At 52.3% G+C, this 17,405-nt stretch overlaps 1 protein-coding gene across 1 annotated transcript in view; it reads left to right on the forward strand.

Annotated features, from left to right (window-relative positions):
• The first annotated feature begins 3,964 nt into the window (after nt 1-3,964).
• The window catches only part of LOC113984921 (pre-B-cell leukemia transcription factor 1), a 45,027-nt gene continuing 31,586 nt past the window's right edge, over nt 3,965-17,405 (forward strand). The window contains exon 1 of the mRNA XM_039385079.1: nt 3,965-3,994. The gene's annotated coding sequence lies outside the window, so the exon portion shown is untranslated. The remainder of the gene's footprint in view (nt 3,995-17,405) is intronic.

Here is a 17,405-nt window from a genome sequence, read left to right on the forward strand (position 1 = left end):
GGCTCAGGCCTGTGGGTTCGGCAGCTCCTGCCTCTGGGGGCAGGTTGAGGTTGGCTTGAGGGAATCTGGAGCAGGTGGGGCTTGGTCCAAGGATCTGGGGCATAGAGAGCCTTCAAAGTACAGCCTGGACACAGAGGAAGCCTTTCTGGGGAGAAGGGATGAGCTGTGTTTCCGCTGCTGTGTCTGCTAGACCCGTCTTTCTCGTGAGGTCATGGGCTCTTTATGCTGGGTCTTGTGGTGCTGGGTCTGGGGACATGGTGTTCAGCTTTCAGCAGTTAGAACCATCTTGGCTCAGCCTGAGCAGGCAGCTGTCCCTGCTGTGTCTCCTGCTCCCTGTGGCTTGTCTGGCACAGACACTGGGGTTTCCGTGTCCCTCAACCAGCAGCAGAGAAGGTGATGCTGTCTCCCTTGATGGGGAACAGAACAAAATCCACTCGATGTCCTGCTCGGTCTCCCAGAGCCACACAGGAGGGGTGACCCAAATGCTCCATGAAGGTTGCCCACTCAAGCACAGCAGTGTGTTTGCTGCAGGACTGGGAAGGAGATCCAGCTTGCACTGTGGAGGGGAAGATGTTTTGAGGACCCTTCCCCATCTAGGATGCTCTCACTGAGTTTGACTCAAAAAGCCCCATCACCTTCAGGAATGCTTTTCCTGATTTTTGAAAGATATTTGTGGGACAAAGGATGGAGATACTCATCTGTGTGCGGGAGCAGTGGTGGTTGGAACCAAAGTGCCAGGACAGTGGCACAGGGGCTTCCAGACCCATCCAGATACCCATGGGACTGCAACCAGCCCATCATTGCAGCTTGCTTCAGCCTCACCACCCTTGCCAGGCATTGCACCTGCCTCCCGAAGCAGCTGGGTGCCTGCAGCCACATCCATGCATGAGGTGAGCCCTTCTCCCTCTGTGCCCAGCCGGTCCATGCTTTCCATATCCCAAAGCCTTTGTCCTGCAAAGCGAGGGTCCCCTCCGGCTTCGTGCGCGTGCTGGCTCCACTGACATTTAGCTGGAGCTGGCTTGCAACGATGCATATGTATGAGGAGCAGGCGGGAGGGTGATGGGGGGCTGGCCCCGCGACCCCGCAGACACGAAGCTGCTGCTGCTGCTGCTGCTGCATGAGGCTCCAGGGGCTTGGGGTTTATTTTCGAATTTTTCTCTTTGAAATGTTCCAACAATCCCGGTTCAGTTTTGGCCGGGAAGGCGGGCTGGCTGGGTGGGGTGCTGCTGCTTCCCAAGGGCTTCCTCCAGGCAGCAGCTCTGTTTGCACAAGGCATTGGATGCAGCTGTAACATTCCCAGCAAGGATGTGTTTTAAGCATGGAAAATCTAGTTCACCACACTGTTGAAGTCTTGTCTGAACCAGCTGCCGTGCCATGTCGTTGTTTTTTTGTGATCTGGGCGATGCTTGGGACTTCAGGAGCAGCACCATCCTGTCTGTGGTTGGTCCCAAATGGTGGGTTGTGGGGTGCTAGTGCTGTGCAGGTGGGGGGCTGTGTGCTGGGGGGGTTCAGGGTGGCCCCTCCTGGGTGATATTTCTTTATTCCCCTCCTGTACATACCCAGAGTGCCTAAAGACATGATCGTACCCTACTTGTTTCCTTCCTAAAGTTGGATGGTGCTTACTGGCAACCTGTCCCTGAACACAGCGTTGCCTGCTGCTGCCCACAGCTGTCCTTGGAGGAGGGTCCAGCCTGGCTTTTGGGGGCAGGTAGCTGTGCATCCTGGGGCTGTGCTGTGAGCAGAATGACTTGGGAAGCTGCTGCCACGTGGATGTGGTCCGAGTGGTGGCAGTGCCTTCCCAGGCTCAGATGCAGTCATCCCATGGGATAGTTGGGAAATCAAAGCAGGAGGCCACCGAGGGCCATAGGGTGGAAGGCAGTGATCTCCTTGAGAACCCTCAGCAGGGCAGAGAGGTGAAGCGTGGTCTGGGAAGCCCTGTGACGGGCAGGCAGGTCTGGTCTGTGCATGTGTGTCTGCTTGGACTGTTCCTCACTCCCAGCCATTAATTGTCTGCTGATGGTGCAGCCTCTCAGGCCAGCACACCAGTGCCCCCTCCCCACCTCATCGTGACCCCTGTGTCCCCCATCTGGCACCAGTTCTGGGTGCCTTCCTCACTGGGGTGGGCAGATGACACCACTCCTTCCTCCTGGGCAGGTCTCCCTTGCACAAAATGGCTCCCTCCGAGCTCCCCCCACTTCCCCTTCCTCCCCTTCCCCAAAACTTTCTTGCTCTGGGGTTCGCCGCAGAGCCGTCCTCCGTCTCAGTTGTTCCCGGCTGTCAGAGGTTATATATATCTGCTCTGCTCATGCTCATCCTCTGTAACCATTTTCTGCTACAGAATCTTCTGGCTGCTCGTTGAAGCCTTAATCCGTAATGCAGCGATCAATGGGTGTGCGCCTTCACCACTCGGATGCTCATTTTTTAATCCCCACTGCCTCCTTCAATGTCATCCCTTCCCATTTTTCTTTATAGAATTTCAGGTCTACTGTACCTGCTGATTACTTAGCGGAGACCGCTGGACATCTCCCTTAATTAATTCCATCGATTTCTCAAATCCCACAAGGTTTGGGGTCCTTAGATTTCTGAAGCAGCTAAATGGAATGTCTAAATTCCGACATTTTCCCTCTATAAATTGTTTTGCCAGGGAGACGCTGGGAGGCAGCGCTCCAGCTTTATTTATTTGGAGGCGATGTTAGCCCCGGAGCCTTCCCCGTCCTTGCTGCGGGCACCGAGGAGGGCACTGGGAGGGGGATGCTGCTCACCCTCATTGCCCGGCCGTGCCCCCCATCCCAGGGGTGCTCTTGCAGACCCCCAGTCCTCTGCTGCCATGCATCCTGGTAGTAGCATCCTTTCAGCAAAGGAGCTGGGTGGGACTGGCCTCGGGAAGGGAATAAAGCTCCTGGAAAGGACCTATTTACCAGTTGGGCCCTCGCCGCGTGCGGCTGGGGAAGACTCTGTTGCTATGCACAGGGAGCTTAATTTTATTATTACTCTCTGCTATTTAATGTCTGTCTCTCAGGCAGCTGGTGATGTTTTAATGAAGCTGGAATTGCGTAGTCTGTAGCGCTGGATAATCGTAAGCTGCCGAGTCAGAATCAAATTAATAATTCATGAAATTAAAGTGTATAATTAATTCGAACTGTGCAGATGAGAAGGGACCCGAGTCTTCGACCTGGAAGGAGCACACACATGTCCATAAAACATGCGTACGTCGGTCTGCAATGAGGGAACATCCAATCTGAGCTGGATCCCTGGCAGATCTGCCTCCCCAGCACAAGTCCTTGGGCCGTGTAGCCCTCCTGGCCTGTAAGATGGAGAGGCTCAATTTTGGTTGGTTTTATTTGTGAGCTTCCCTGCACAGACTCTATTTTCAGGATAAAATTTCTACACTAGCATTTGGTCCAAAAATGGTGGTAATAGATGGTTGGGAAATGTTGCTGTCCACGTCTCCCATCCCCTTGGGGAGGAGAAACAAGACGTGCCTCTCCCCTTTATGGTGTCATTAGTGTTTCTGTGGTTGTGTTTGTCTTCTCTGAGCTGGTGCAAAACTACTGGAAATGGAGCAACCACTGGGTTGTTCTTTGAAGGACTCCTGCAGCAAAAGTCCTGAGGGGCTTTTTGGGATTGAAAAAGCGGAGGGGTCAGTTTGGCAGAGTTAACAGTCACCCTGCCGACATGGCAGGGATGTGTCCCTTGGTGGTTTCCCAGTAATTTGCAGTGCAAAGAGCAGCAATATGTGTTCCCAACCCCATAAGTAAAAGCCAAAGGGACTCACAGAGACACCACAAAGGATGTAGGCTTGGAAGTTTGAGATGTACCAGTTGCAAGCAGGTAGGACAACTGGGCAGAGCAGCACTGGAGGTTTTGGGAGGTTTTATCTTTGTGTCTAGTTGTACCCAACAGCAGTATTGCTGATCTGTCTTGTAGGAGGCACTGACCCAGTCCTCACATTTCCCTGCAGGGCCTTGTCAGAATAGAGAGGAGCACTGGGCAGGTGAGCAGAGGAGGTTTCACCCCTTCACCCATGCTGTCTCCTGGGGAGGCGGGTCTCGTTGCATCCTGATCCAGGGTAGGACAGATGGGAGTTGTCTTGGGAGCCATTTCTCTTGAGCCTCTTGATGCACAGGGAAGGGGTTTCCTTATGTGAGCAGGGAACCAAGTGAAATTGGAGGAAATTTGGATACAAGACATGCACAAGCTGAAATGAAGCATCCACTTGGGTCTGAAATGATTGTCTTCCCAGGAGTCTTGAGTTGTCTATGCGCTGAAAACTTGCTTATTCAACCAAGTTGAGATGTTAAATATTTTGCAGCTTTGAAGGCCACAACTTTAGCATCTATGGTCTGAGGAGAAGCAGACCCAACCAGACTCCCCTGCCTCCACTGTTAAATCATCTGAGGTCATCTCTGCGTCTGTCGTAGAGCAAAGTCCTGCTCTCTTTCTGCCTGGCCAGAGCAGGCTTTGCCTATTCGGTTACAGCTTCCCAATTTATGTTATTTTTGTGTGAGGCAAAATGTTGGCATTGTGGATTTGGGGCGTGAATTTCTTGAAGACATTTGTGAGGGAATCTTTTATTCATACGAATTTAAATTTTTTTTTTAAGCCAAAAATCTGGCTGCAGCAAGATAATGTGATTTGCTGTAAATGCCGTGGCTGTGAAGGATCTCAAGCACAAAGCTGATGGAATATATTCTTAGAAAACTATTGGATGAAAGCAAAATTGCACTGAGAGGACAGTGTGGGTTCGTTTTGGGGGGTGTGAATCCGGACCCTTCCCCACTTCTTTAAGTTGACTGCAAAATCCTTTCCCCATGGATGGGTACACACTCTTGCACCATTCACAGCCATCTTGAGTAGTAGCTGTGTTTAGACACCTGCCTGGGTTGGGAAGGGGAGATTTGGTGCAGCCATCACTTCAGTCTGTTTAATTTTTCCTGCTCCATTTGGCAGCTGGTGGCCCTGGGAGGGGAGGAAAGCTGGGAATTCCCCTTTGTCCAACCCAAACACGGAGAGCAAGGTGTGTTTGTGTGTGGACAGGCGATAGACGTGGGATGGTCAGTGGCTGTTCCAGCACTCACTGTGTTTCAGTGGTACAGGGGAATCCTGCCCGATGCAGAATCAAAGCAGAGGTGGAGAAACCACTTTTTTTTTTCTTCCAGGCTCTTGTGCACACAGGAAATTCGAAAGGTTGCTTTTATTTTGCAGTCGGAGGCAAACATAGCTCTTTTTCGTGTTTCATTAAATGAGGTTCTTCTGATCATTTCCAGGGCCTGTTGCAGCTGTTGGCTTTGGCAATCCTGAATGGTTTTAGTTCCAGAGGAGAGACAATATTTCAGTATGGAAGGTTCTTTAAACTCCCTGCTTGTGTTTTGGGAGCCTGGATATAGCAGCCATCCACCCTGTACTGTGTGATGAAAAGGCAAGATACGCAGGACCTTCATGCTCATTAATTGCGTGCAATTAAGCTCTGAAGCTTTTGCAATACCTACTGAAATCAGGCAATTACTTCTGTGGTTGCAATTCTGCTTTTGAAATCCCAGTGGCATCTCCCTGCCTTGGTGGAAATCCTTGTCCCAGGGTTTGGGGTGCTGGTGAGTGGTGCAGTTTGAGGACCAGGAGAGTATAAGATATTTTTGGGAACTGTCCCCAGTACTTTTCTAATAGCTCAGAGCCAACCACGCATCCCGGCCATGTGCGAATAAGGCATGAAACCGAGTCAGGACAGCACAACTTGCTCCCTGAGCTCTTTCTTTCAGTGTTCAAATACAGCAGGCCGTAGCCTGTTTCACCTCTCTATCTTGTGGTTTCTCCATTGTAGGAAGAAAGGGAAGGGCAGGATTTCCCCCTCCCTGTGAGTGTGGCTAAACATCAGTAAAGGGCTCTGAGGTTGCATGGCACTGGGTAAATGCTGAGTGGTATTAATAATAACGTGCCCCTTTTTGCTAATGTGCTCCCCTTTGGAGTTCAGGTCTTTTATTATTATTATTACAGTAGCTGTTACGACACAGGATGTGGGGAATCTGAGGAGTGGAGCTGGCTGCCTCCATCGCTCTGCCTCCATCCTGCTCTGCCATCCCCTACCTGGTGCCTGCCTGCAGAGTGGGTGGTTTATGTACCAACCCCTGAGCAGCTCCTGCTCCCTGGAGGGTGACAGGCAGCTCAGTGGCTCCCTGGCTCTGTGCTGGCTCATCCCCACCAGGTGGGGATGGCGGGGAGCCCTCTGGCTCTTGGGTTGGAGCTGCTCCCTCCTCCTCACAGATCCAGGCAGCTCTGCGGGGGCAGACTGGAAGGTAGAAGGGGGCAGGGTGGTCATGGGGTGGGCACCCGGCAGAAAGGGTTACTGCCAAACACAAACAAAAACACAATGCAAATGAGAGGCTTGCAACAGGTAGCCTTAATCAGATGCTGTCAGATGAATTCAGCATCTCTCCGATTGTCGCCTGCACTAGCCTCCCGTTCGGAAGCCCTCATCTGCTCCAGATGTGGTTTAATTTACTGCGACTTGGCTAATTACTGTAATTAAGGATTAATTACTGTTAATTACTTTCACATAAACTCAACGCCAGTCAAAGAGCGGAGCCTTATGAAGCCTGCCACAGCAGCGAACACAACCACGGCAGCTTGGGTGGGCCCACTGGGTCCTCGGGGCGATCCCGAGCTGGTACCCACTGCCCGGCCAGCCCCTGGCCCTGGCCCTTGCCCCACAGATCACCCCCTTCCCGGCCCTCCCGGGGCTGGTGGGCAGGCATGGCAGGGCTCCAGATGGCATCCAGTGAGCCAGCCACCGTTATTATCGTTAATAATTAGGTAGAGCAGGGATTTGCTGTGCAAACCCTGGTTAGGAAGGGGAGGCCAGCAGCGTCTCCGTCAGGCTCTGGAAAGATGCAACAGATTAGCTACCTTCCCTATCCTCAACCGTTCCCAGAGCTCCCACCTTCCGTGTCCTCCACCACCCCATCCCCAAAACCAGGGTCCTTGCTGAAGACCCTTAATATGTGAGAGATGCAAAACTGTTATGCTTCCCTCAGCGTGACGCAAGCAAAAGGTGCTTTAGCAAATAAGGGAAGAAATCAACCCTGTATCTAAGGGAACGGGAGCCAGGAAAACCTGCCATGGGTGCGGGAAGAAGTGCCAAAATGATTCATGGACAGTGCAGTGTGGAGTATTCCCATGGGAAACAAGGGTCTGCTGGTGGCGGAGGGCCTGCCCTGCTTCCCTGGCTCCCTTAGACTTGTTAGGCTCCGTATCTATCGACCTTATTAGTTTTAAAAGTCCTGGGGCTTTTTCCATCACAGCAAAGGGAGAAAAAGCCTTGGAAAGGGGGGACATGAGGTGTGACAGTGGTACCAAAGCCAGGAGCAGGCAATGCCCCATCCTCATCCGTTGCCTGCGGCCCCGGCTTGGTCTCGTGGCCACGCGTGTAATATGAAGGCAGGGTGGGGAGAGAAAAATCGGCATGATTAGATGGGTATTGTTCTATTAGATCTCTGCCTGCTTGCTGTTGTGTCTCAGCATTTGAAGATGAAACATATTCATTTAGCTCCCAGGATGAATGGTTTTAATAAGGGGAGCAAGATGAGGTGGGGTAGTCCTGATGACTTCAGAGACCCATCAACTCTCCCCCTAAGGCCATTTCGGTGATGACATGGACCACACGGCCATTAACGCCACAATCAGGACAAGTTTTCCGTGTCCATGCGAATCCTTCAGCTGGGAAGAGCGTGTTTTGGAGCCCAGGAGGAGATGTGTATCAGCACTAATCGGATTGAGCCTGCGGGGAGGGCAGGCAGGGAGTGAAGCAGGGGCTCCTGGGATGCAATTCCCTGGGAATAGGCAAGGGGAAGCAGAGGTGGAGGCTGACCATCCAGGGGGGCTTCAGGGGTTGCGTTGCCAGCTAGTGTCTGGTGGATTTCCACCTTCCCAGCATCCCAGAACTCCACTGATGACATCCTGATTAGGGGCTGAGACCTTGTAGTGCTCATTAGCTATTTCAGCAGGATCCAGTGCCTCCCTCTGCCATCCCACCCGGCCCCAGCCGCTTCACTGCCATCCGCCTCCGGGCTGGCCGTGGCCTGTTTAAGCCCCAAATCAAGATAATTCCCATTATCAGGAGCATCTCTGGGGGCAGGGGAAGGGACACCATGCTGCTGCCGGTGTCCGCGTGGCCCGGCCTTGCCGGTCCGGAGCCGGGGGTGCGCAGGGAAAGCACGCTCCGGTGAGCGAGACGGGGAAGCCAGCCGGCGCTCCGGCTGTCAGCTCCGCTCAGCCCGGCTGTCAGGCACAGGGATGCAAAGGGCCTCATTGCTTTAATTGACACCTTCCCCTCGCATCCCACGCTCGACCATCCCAGCCCCATCCTTCCTTTCCTCTTCCTTGTCCTCCCTGGGAGGTGGCAGGCTGCGGTCCAGCCCTCCTCCTTGCCCCCTGCGCCCCTGGAACCACGGCTGGGGAAGGAGTGGGGAGGCCAAGGATGGACCAGGATGGGTTCGGGAGCGCGGCCGGCCGGCATCCCTTGCGTGACAGTTTTGTGTGTGCTGATCTTCCCAAATATCGGAGAATCCCTTGAGGATTTCCTTGTCCCTGTCCTTTTCCAAGGCACTGCAGAAATGTCTCATGGCAGCACTCCTGGGTAATTGCTGCCCATGGAAGGACCACAACCTGAAGACCAATAGGAGTTCTGGTCATGCCTTGTTGTTTTGGAGGCATCTCTGTGTGCTTGTCAGCGAGAAGGAGAGAGGGCTGGTTGCTCTGCAGAGCATGTTCTGGCTGTGCTGTAAGGCCTTATGAAGCCCAAAGGAGAGGGTGAAAGATGGGGCGGAGGAGCTGGTAAGATGAGCTTTATCTTTCTCAGTTATCTCCAGTGCAGATCATACCCAACATGTCAGGGTGTCCTGCTGAAGGCCAGGAGAATTTGCCACTTTCTGGACCAGGAGCAGGGTTGGATGACCACGGGGTGCCAGTGGCTGGCTGTTTCTTGGAAGAGACAGCAAAGGCATCTTCTCTCTCTCCCAAATGAACGGGAAGCAGCACAGCTCAGGTTTCTTGTCTATCAGGAGCTGTGGACACAGCCTTTTCCACATCCTGCCCTTGGCTGCTCCATCCAGTGCCCCACAGCTTGCCCACCTCAGATAGCAGACAGGCTCCACAGTTGGTCCTTCTGTTGGATGGAGGCTTCAGAAAGCTTTTCTAGGACCATGGCTGGTCCTGCAAGGACCAACCCCCCCTCCTTGCCTGTGCCTGCTGGGAGCCTGCCATGCAAATAAAATATAGCTGTGCCTCTCTTCCCCATCTACCCTCACTGGGGTCTTGTGAACTGAGTCACCTCCAGTGTTCATCCCAGGCAGCCAGTGCAGGCAACAGGGGGAGATCTCCTGTGAACTACGCCGTCTTTGCTGTCTATTTATTTTAAATTTGGGAGCCCTTTGATGTCTGCCTTTGCAGCTCAGATTCTGCCAGGAGGCTCAGAGCAGCCTGTGTAATTAGCCCAGAAAAATGCCTCTTTCATGTGGGTCGGGGGACCCAAGCGGAGAAGAGATTTCCAAGGGCTTTGTTCTGCTGCAGAGAAATGTTGTTCAGGCTTTGGTGGGTTTCGACAGAGCTCTTCTCGCCCTTTCCTTTTTCTCCTACTGTGGGGTGGAGCTCGGGGTTTTGGCAGGGAAAGCGCACGTGGCGAGCTGTGGCTCTACGGGAGACTGGCTGTTCGGTGCTGGCCTGGGGTTTGGGTACGTGCAGAAGCATCTTGCACTTGAGCAAGGGATCAGCCAGACCCGTGCTCCAGCTGGCCCAGGGCAAGAGAAAAGACAAGCCAGATATTGCAGGACCGCTTCCCACAGCTTCAGTTTTCTTCCTTATTTGCCCTAAAAAGCATCCAAGGCAGGCGCTGCTCTCCCAAGCCCTGGTGTCCCTGCCTGCAGGCGTTGCTGCTGCACAGTGCACAGCGAGGGTGTAAATCAGAGGGCAGTGATCCCTCTGACATCCTGCTGGCGGCATGTCCGGGCTCTGGGTCAGCTCTCAAACCAGTGATTGCCGGGGTCGGGTGGTGGTCGAGGACGGTAGGTCTGTGTTTGCTGTCCAGCCAGGGTGGTGAGAGCCACAGCAGTTGTGCTGTGACTCTGGGTGTCCTTTCTTGCACCAGGGGTTTGCTGAAGCACGGGAGGCCCTTTGGGTTGCCTTAGGATGACAGGTTGCAGTTTTCAGCCTGGCTTTTTCCCTGCCTTTCCCTCTGCCCTTAAGTCAGCAGTGGCAGATCCGTGGCAAACAGGCCATGTGCTTTCCTCTTGATTTTTGGTGTGAGTAGGGCACTGATGACCTCACTGTGCTTCTGCATCCACTAAAACCTTTTATCCTTGTGCATCATCCTGAATGGTCCTGGATCAGACCAAGAAGCACCTTCCTGTAGGTGCTGCTGTCCTAGATGTGCTTTTGTCCCTCTCCTGCCTTTTTTTTTGAGGAAGGAAGGTGCGTTGCTTTTCAACCTAGGACCCACCCAGGTTGCAGTGGTACCAGCAAAGAGGGGCCAGAGATGCTCTGGCAGGAAAGGTAGAGATGTTCTCCTGCCCTAGGAGGTGGATGCATTGGCAAACTGTTTTTCAGGATTCTATGGCTTGGTTTGGGAACATATATCTGTGTTGAGGTGATGGGGGGGTGATGTACTCTGATCTTCCCCGTGTGACAAGATCTCTCCACTTTTAAAGCAGCAAGAGGCTGCTTTATTGAAAATTGAGCAGTGAATGGATTTGATTTCCCCCATGCATTTTCTCCCCTGGGACTTAAAAAAACCACAACAAGCAGCCCTAACCTACCCAACAAACCCAAAGCCAACGGTAATTACATTTCTCCCCAAACTAGGGCTGTGCCATCGTGCTTCAGAGGTCTTAGCTTCTCACTGTTGTTTCTCATGTATCTCTCGCTTAAAGACGTGGTGCCATGTTCCTGCCTAGAAGGGAGCCATGGGGCCTCCCTCGGGAACCTGCTCCTCTTCCCAGTTCCGATTCCTTCAGCATTTACTTGGGGGTGAATGGATGCAATGGAACCCCCTGCACGTGAGGTCCCTGGTGCCTGCGTGTGCTGTGCCTGTGTATCTGTAGGGTGCAGGTTATATATGGGATTATGGTATTTAGATCAGGTTAATGAGCACACAGGAGAGCGAGGAAAATGGATCATTTATGGTTACGATCTGGCTACTGTCAAAATAGGGTGTTATTTTGACGGTTGCTTTGTCTTTGCTCTCCGAGCAATATGAAGGTAGTTTCTTAGCAACAAAACTGTGTTCGCAAACAACACCGGTGAAAAACAACCCCCCAGAAAAAACGGAGGCGGCCTCCAGAGCACCGTTCCCGTGTGTCCCCTGGCCACGCCACATCCCCTAATTAAATGGAGAATATGTTACCGGACAGCAGGGGCTTGTCCATGGTCGTGGTGTCATGCAAGCACTGCCCTGGTCCCCACTGGAGTGGATTGCTTGGGATATGATCACCATCCTTTTGCAAATGGGTAAACCGAGGCAGCTTGGGATGAGTGTTATGGGGTGGTCTTTGGGTGACACAGGAGGGTTTCTCCTGAGTGATGCTTGCCATCACAGTGCTGACAGGCACTGTCTCGGCCCTCTCTTGGCCAAGGTCTTCTCCAGGGTCTCATCCCTGCATCTCAGATGGATCCCAGAAGGAAGGCGGGAGGGAGCTGCCTGCAAGCCATTTTGGCAGTGGTTCTGCTGTGCAATTTGGAATGTCTCTCCTTTGAAGGCAGCACTGGGCCTGGTGTCTGTGCTGACGTTGGAGTCCATGAGAGCAAGCGGTTCCTCCAGCCAAGTATCTGCCAGGCTGTGTCGGGAGAACTTTTATCATTTCTGTCACAGACATCACAACTCGCTTGTCTTACCATACATCTTCCTAAATGTGACAGAATATTCAGCTGTTATTAATTGAATACTCTCTAATTTAACTGCTTAGCAGGAGGGAGAGCGACTGGTTTGTCTCAGCACCGAGAGCTGCTGTCGGGCATGCAGGAGGTTTTGGGGTATGGAGAAGTGATTTGTGGAGTGAAATGGGGCTTTCTTTAGTATGTTCCCCTCCCCTGCCCCCCCGCCCTGCATGGGCCTGATCCTCATCCTGCCAGGGAAGGGTTCCAGCATCTGCTGTGGCTTCTGGTTCTGGGGCATATGGCCAAGCCCAGGCTGGAGATGCTGAGGGCATTGCTGCTTCTTCCCATCCTGGCATTACTGTATGGAGATGGAGGGAAAGGAATATCCTGAGAGCATGGCCAGAAGCTGGTGATGCTCCCTGGGTGCCTGGGACAGAAGGGTGATTTGGACTGCCTTGTCCCAGTCTCCATTCAGGAGATTGGAGGTGACACCTGCGGCATGTAAATCCCTTCTTCTCTGTGAAACTCCTTGAAGCAAAACTCAGCCCCTTCAGTGGTGTCCTTGATACAGTCACATGCCCATCATGGCCTGACCATCCCCTCATTCCCTCGCAGATCCCAGTTATGACTTCCTGTCTTCTTCCTACTCCTGAACATCCACATCCAAAAGCACCAGAGATGTCCCACGTGCAGACTGGTTGTTATCATAGAGTTACTGAGGAGCTCTGATCCTTTAGAGGACATGGGGGGCACCCCTCCTTACTCTCACCTGGGCAACAGGCTGTTGTGGGACCGTCCTCTTCAGCCACCCCAGCCCTGTGCCTGCTTGCTCTCCCAGAAAGTTCAAAGCCGGAGTCAAGTTTATTGTTTCTATCTCGTTTATTTTAAGTATAGTTTTACACTTTATTATATGCTGTGACATCTTAAATGGAGCCTGTCACTCTATCTTGACTACTGCTAGGGGCTACAGCCACTTACTGTGTCAGGCTTTTCGGCAGCCCTGATTAACGATATCAAAAAGAATGGATCCCGGCACAGGCACAAGCACGAAAACCAAGGGCTGATTTGCATACTCAAATTTTACAACACATCGAAAGCCTATGGCCTGTGCAGGTACTGCCCTGACACAGCCCATGGATGCACATTCCTGCTGCCACACATCCCTGCGTGCGGGACCTGTACGTGCTGGTAAGGGTTGTGCACACCTAAGTCTTATTTATTCAGTGTCTTCAGCCAAAATGAAAAGCATTGCCCTTTTTTCCCTGAGTTTTTTCCTCTCCCTGGACAATATATCAATTAGGATAGCTAAACGGAATAATATTTTTTTTCTCGTGAGCCTGTTGGGATATGCTGCAGAATTACCCAGGCAAATGCTTATTTTTTCCCTGAAAGTAACATTTTGTTAGGTTAATTCATGCACTGGAGAAACAAACTTTCTGTTCTTCCAGTCCAATCTCCACTTACAAGTCAGGTTTTTGTAACCCTGTCATTGAAATGCGAGGTAGCCTACAGTAATTTGAATATTTCATTCTGCCGGCTGCTAATGCACTCTGCATTACAGATGGTACTTGCTCCATCCTTCTGGACTGGGTTCAATTATAAATGAAAGTAGGGAGCTGAGATTTGTCTTTTTGTCTGTGCTTAGTTGGAATAACACAATAAAGCTTGATGGGTAAGAATTCCTCAAGCTGCCTCTTCTTCGCCTGCGACGTCTCCGGTGTAGCTTTCTCCTCTCGATAGCGGATCCCACTTGCCTTTCAAGTCAAGCCTGGAGTATTTGGGTTGGCAGTGGTGGGGTTTTTCACAAGTCATTTTTGGCTCAGATGCAATGTGTCCCCTTTTTGAAAGCTCTCGGCTCAGTCCTCCTCTTTCTCTGTTTATTTATTGGGCTCTGCATCCCCTTTTGCATCGCAGGCCAGGAGCGGTGGTAGGAGAAGCCTCCTCGGGCTGGGGAAGGAGGGTGCTGCATGGCTTTTGTGGTGGTGGGGACACTGCTGGGATGGTGGGGACATCTTCCCTCCCAGTGTGTCCCTGTTGACAGGGGCAACAACCCGGTCCGCAGACAGAGAGGAGCGATGGGAATGCAGGGCAGCCCTCCTCCATCCCAGGGTTGCTACCATGGACTCTTCTGAAGGCCCTGGGAATAACAGGGCCCCTAGAGATCCAAAGAAAACATTTACCTCTGCTTTGTGATTAACAAGAAGGGGGGTTGCAAGCCTCCAGCCCAGCTGCACGGGGGCTCTATATTACATACAGATGCCTTCTGCGAGCTCCTTCCCCATCCCCGGCCGGTAAAAGCAATATTGCCGAGGGAGTCGGAGGAGGTGAGGGCAGGGCTTTCAATTTGGTTTTACATTTACAAGGACCAGATGGCCTCGCTGGAGATGATCTTTGATCTGGGACGCAGCCGGAGTCGGGCAAAGATTTTTTTTTTCTTTTTTTTGCTCCCTTTTTAATCTCCTCTCTGGTTCTGACGGGGGCCTCTCTTGCAGGAGCAGGGGGAGCTGTGCGTCCTTCTGTCTGGCCGGTGTACTGTGGGGCTGGGTGTCAACCCCCCTCTGCCCCAGGGCACTGCCAAACCCTGGAGGTGGGTGAGCTTGGTGGTAAAGCCCTGAGTGAGGTTGTCTGAGGTAGAAGGCAGAGCCGGATCCCGTTACACCACCGCCCCGCAGCACGGAAATCTGCGTCAACAGCCTCTTGCATGGAATATAATTAAACACACACAGGCACCTCGAAACAGAAATGTCACTAATTGATCCTTTTTAATTATTGTTCCCATTTTCTCTGGTGTCTCGCACCCTTCCAGCAGCGCGGAGGTGCGGGGGCTCTCTCCTCCCATCTTGCCTTGCCAGTTTTGGGTTTCTTTCTTCCCCCCACATGTTTTGAATGGAGCGGGAGTGAAGGCATCCGATCCTATTTCACAAGCGCTTGGACTCTTGCAGCACTCTCCCTCCTGTCCAAACAGATCGTTTACAGAAGGGGCCTCTATTTAAAGAAGGAACTGAACGTTCAGAGCTGTTTTCTGGCCTTAAAACGCTGCCGACCGGCTGTTGCCTTTCAAAGAGTCGGGCTTTGTCTGGCGCGCTCGAGGACCGCGTTTGACGCCAGGCTCAGCAGGTCGGCACGGTGGTGCGAGGGACTGAGCATCGTGCAGAAAATGTGCTCGTTTGTTTGCCTGGGATCATTGTATCGCAGCAAAGTTGTGTTCAGGATAGCGTGTCTTAGCCCTGGGAGCTTGATGGACTGTCTAGGCTTGGGCAAACCTGACCTCTCTGCGGTGTTGTGAGTGGGACAAGCTTGGAAACCGAGCGAATGGAAGAGGAGCATTCAGGTAGTTTTTGAGGGGTTTTCTGTATGGCGTAGAGAGAAAGACCTAGAATCATAGAATCATTTAGGTTGGAAAAGACCTTTAAGGTCAAATCCAGCCATTAGCCCAGCACTGCCAACCCTGCCACTAAACCATGTCCTTAAGTGCCACATCTACATGTCTTTTAATACCTCCAGGGATGGTGACTTGTGCATAAGTCTGCAAGGATTTACAGGAACATTTAGTTCTGGAGAGTTGTGGTACTTCAAAAGCACAGGGGTGACATGCATCCAGGCTCTGGGGAGGCTGGCTCTGGTCCTGCCTTAACTGACATCTGTAACACTGAAAGTAGATGCCTGAAATTGTCCAGTTGCTGATGTGTTGCATCTAAATGGTGGCTACATTACACTACAGGAGCTGGAGTGGAATTTCCAATACCCCTGGTTGTGCTTTCTTCATGTGCTTTGCGCTTGACCTGTCCTCATAGGCATACAGCTCACTTTCAGATTTGTCATTGAAAAGGTTTTTAATTGCCTGCTGTCATGGCTGGGGAGACATGGATGTGTGGAGGGATGGTTTCTAATGCTTCTGGAACAGGAGACTGTCTCAGGGAAGAGCAGAGTCCAACCTCCATAAGGCAGACTCTGGTCCATGGCTGACCTCAGAGGAGATGGTCACCGATGGTAGAACTTCGTACTCAGCAGTGGCTACAGTCTCCCCTTTGCCAGGGCAGTAGGTTTCCTACTGCAAAGTCCATTCCTTATGGGTGGAGAATCCTTGCTTCATAGTTCCTTCTTGCTTCTCTCTTGTCTATATGCACCAAAAAAATGGTATTCTGTTCCTGCAGCCACCTTCTCCAAGCACCCAGGCTGCCTTCAAGTGATCAGAAGATTGACAAGGGCCACGCTCAGCTCTTGGGCTGCACCAGGAGTTTGCTGCTGGAAATGGGAAGGTGGTTCTGGGCAGAGACTGTGCCCATAAGCAGGAGACGGGGAGATCCCTTGGCAGTGGAGGGAGAGGACATGGCCCCAGGACACTTTGCAGTGGGAGCAGTTCCATGTGTGTCCCAGCTTTTGTAAAGATGTCTGTTGTTCTGTGCTGCCCACTTTGTCAGAGAGAAAGGGAGGGAAAAACCAGTGTATTCTCTGTGATGGCTTGGCTCTCCTATATTGCACAAGATCCCAAGTCTAGCCCATGGCAAGGCCATCAACTTGGCTACAGAGCAGCAGCACTCTCAGATGTGTGATAGGCAGTGGGTACCTTCAGAGTATTTAGCAAACCCGAGACTTGAGTGGGACATTGCCATCTAACGAGCTCCAAGCCAGCTTTCCTTGGACAGAGTCTCACAGGTCATCTTTTTTGAAGGATGGCAGGAGAAGAGAATCTGAAATGCAGCTTTTCAGCTTGGGTTCCTGCCAGTCTTTTTTCACTTATGACTTTCATGCCCCAGCCACTTTGTGCATTGAGCAGCCATTCGCAGAGGCAGTGTGTCCAGGGGAGATGACCTTTGGAGAGGGGAGCAGGTTGGAAAGGCAGCTTCCTTCTGGGGGAAAACCTCTCTTTGTTTGTTCTCGGGTTTCAGGGCTTGGCCCAGGGGAAGGGGGGGGTGGAGGAGGTGGGGGGGAGTGGTCAAACTGGGACCCTTGTCCTCAGAGGAGCTCTGGAGGCCCCGGCTTCTCATTAACAGATTCAGCTCATTCAAAGGACCCACTTCTTTTCAGCAAAGAGAATTCATATGCAAAGCACCGCGCAGATCCCAGCCCAACTGGCGTTCAGAAAGGGGGTTTATGGCTGGACCTGACCTGGGAGCAATCCCATCTTTTGTTTGCTGATTTGTTCCTGTAGGGCTTAGGGAGCCCCAAGTCTCCAGGCGTGACAAGCGCCAGGTCTGAGCCATCTCCTGAGGTGGGGACAACGACTTACTCTGTCTCTCAGTGACCATTTGTGCTCTTGGTGGTGCAGGGGCAGCTTGGGTCCATCACCCAGACTCCACCAGGAGAAGGTGAAGTCCTGGCACAGGAGGTCTTGAAGGCACTGAGGCTTTTCTCCATGGTATATGGTCCTCTCCTGGCCAGGCCAGCCTGTGGTCAGTCATCCGAGTCACATCTTCTGCTCAAATCTGGCCCAGCAGCAGAGCAGCACTGAATCTCACTCTACTTTCCTTTAACTCCTGCCACTGCTGCTCTGAGCAACTGGAGGTTGGTCCTGGTCCTGGTGGGATAGAGGAGGGTGGGATGGG

The sequence above is a fragment of the Pipra filicauda genome, unplaced genomic scaffold (assembly GCF_003945595.2).
Source record: "Pipra filicauda isolate LSUMZ 115617 unplaced genomic scaffold, ASM394559v2 scaffold392_size659746_pilon, whole genome shotgun sequence".
Taxonomy (NCBI): Eukaryota; Metazoa; Chordata; class Aves; order Passeriformes; family Pipridae; genus Pipra; species Pipra filicauda.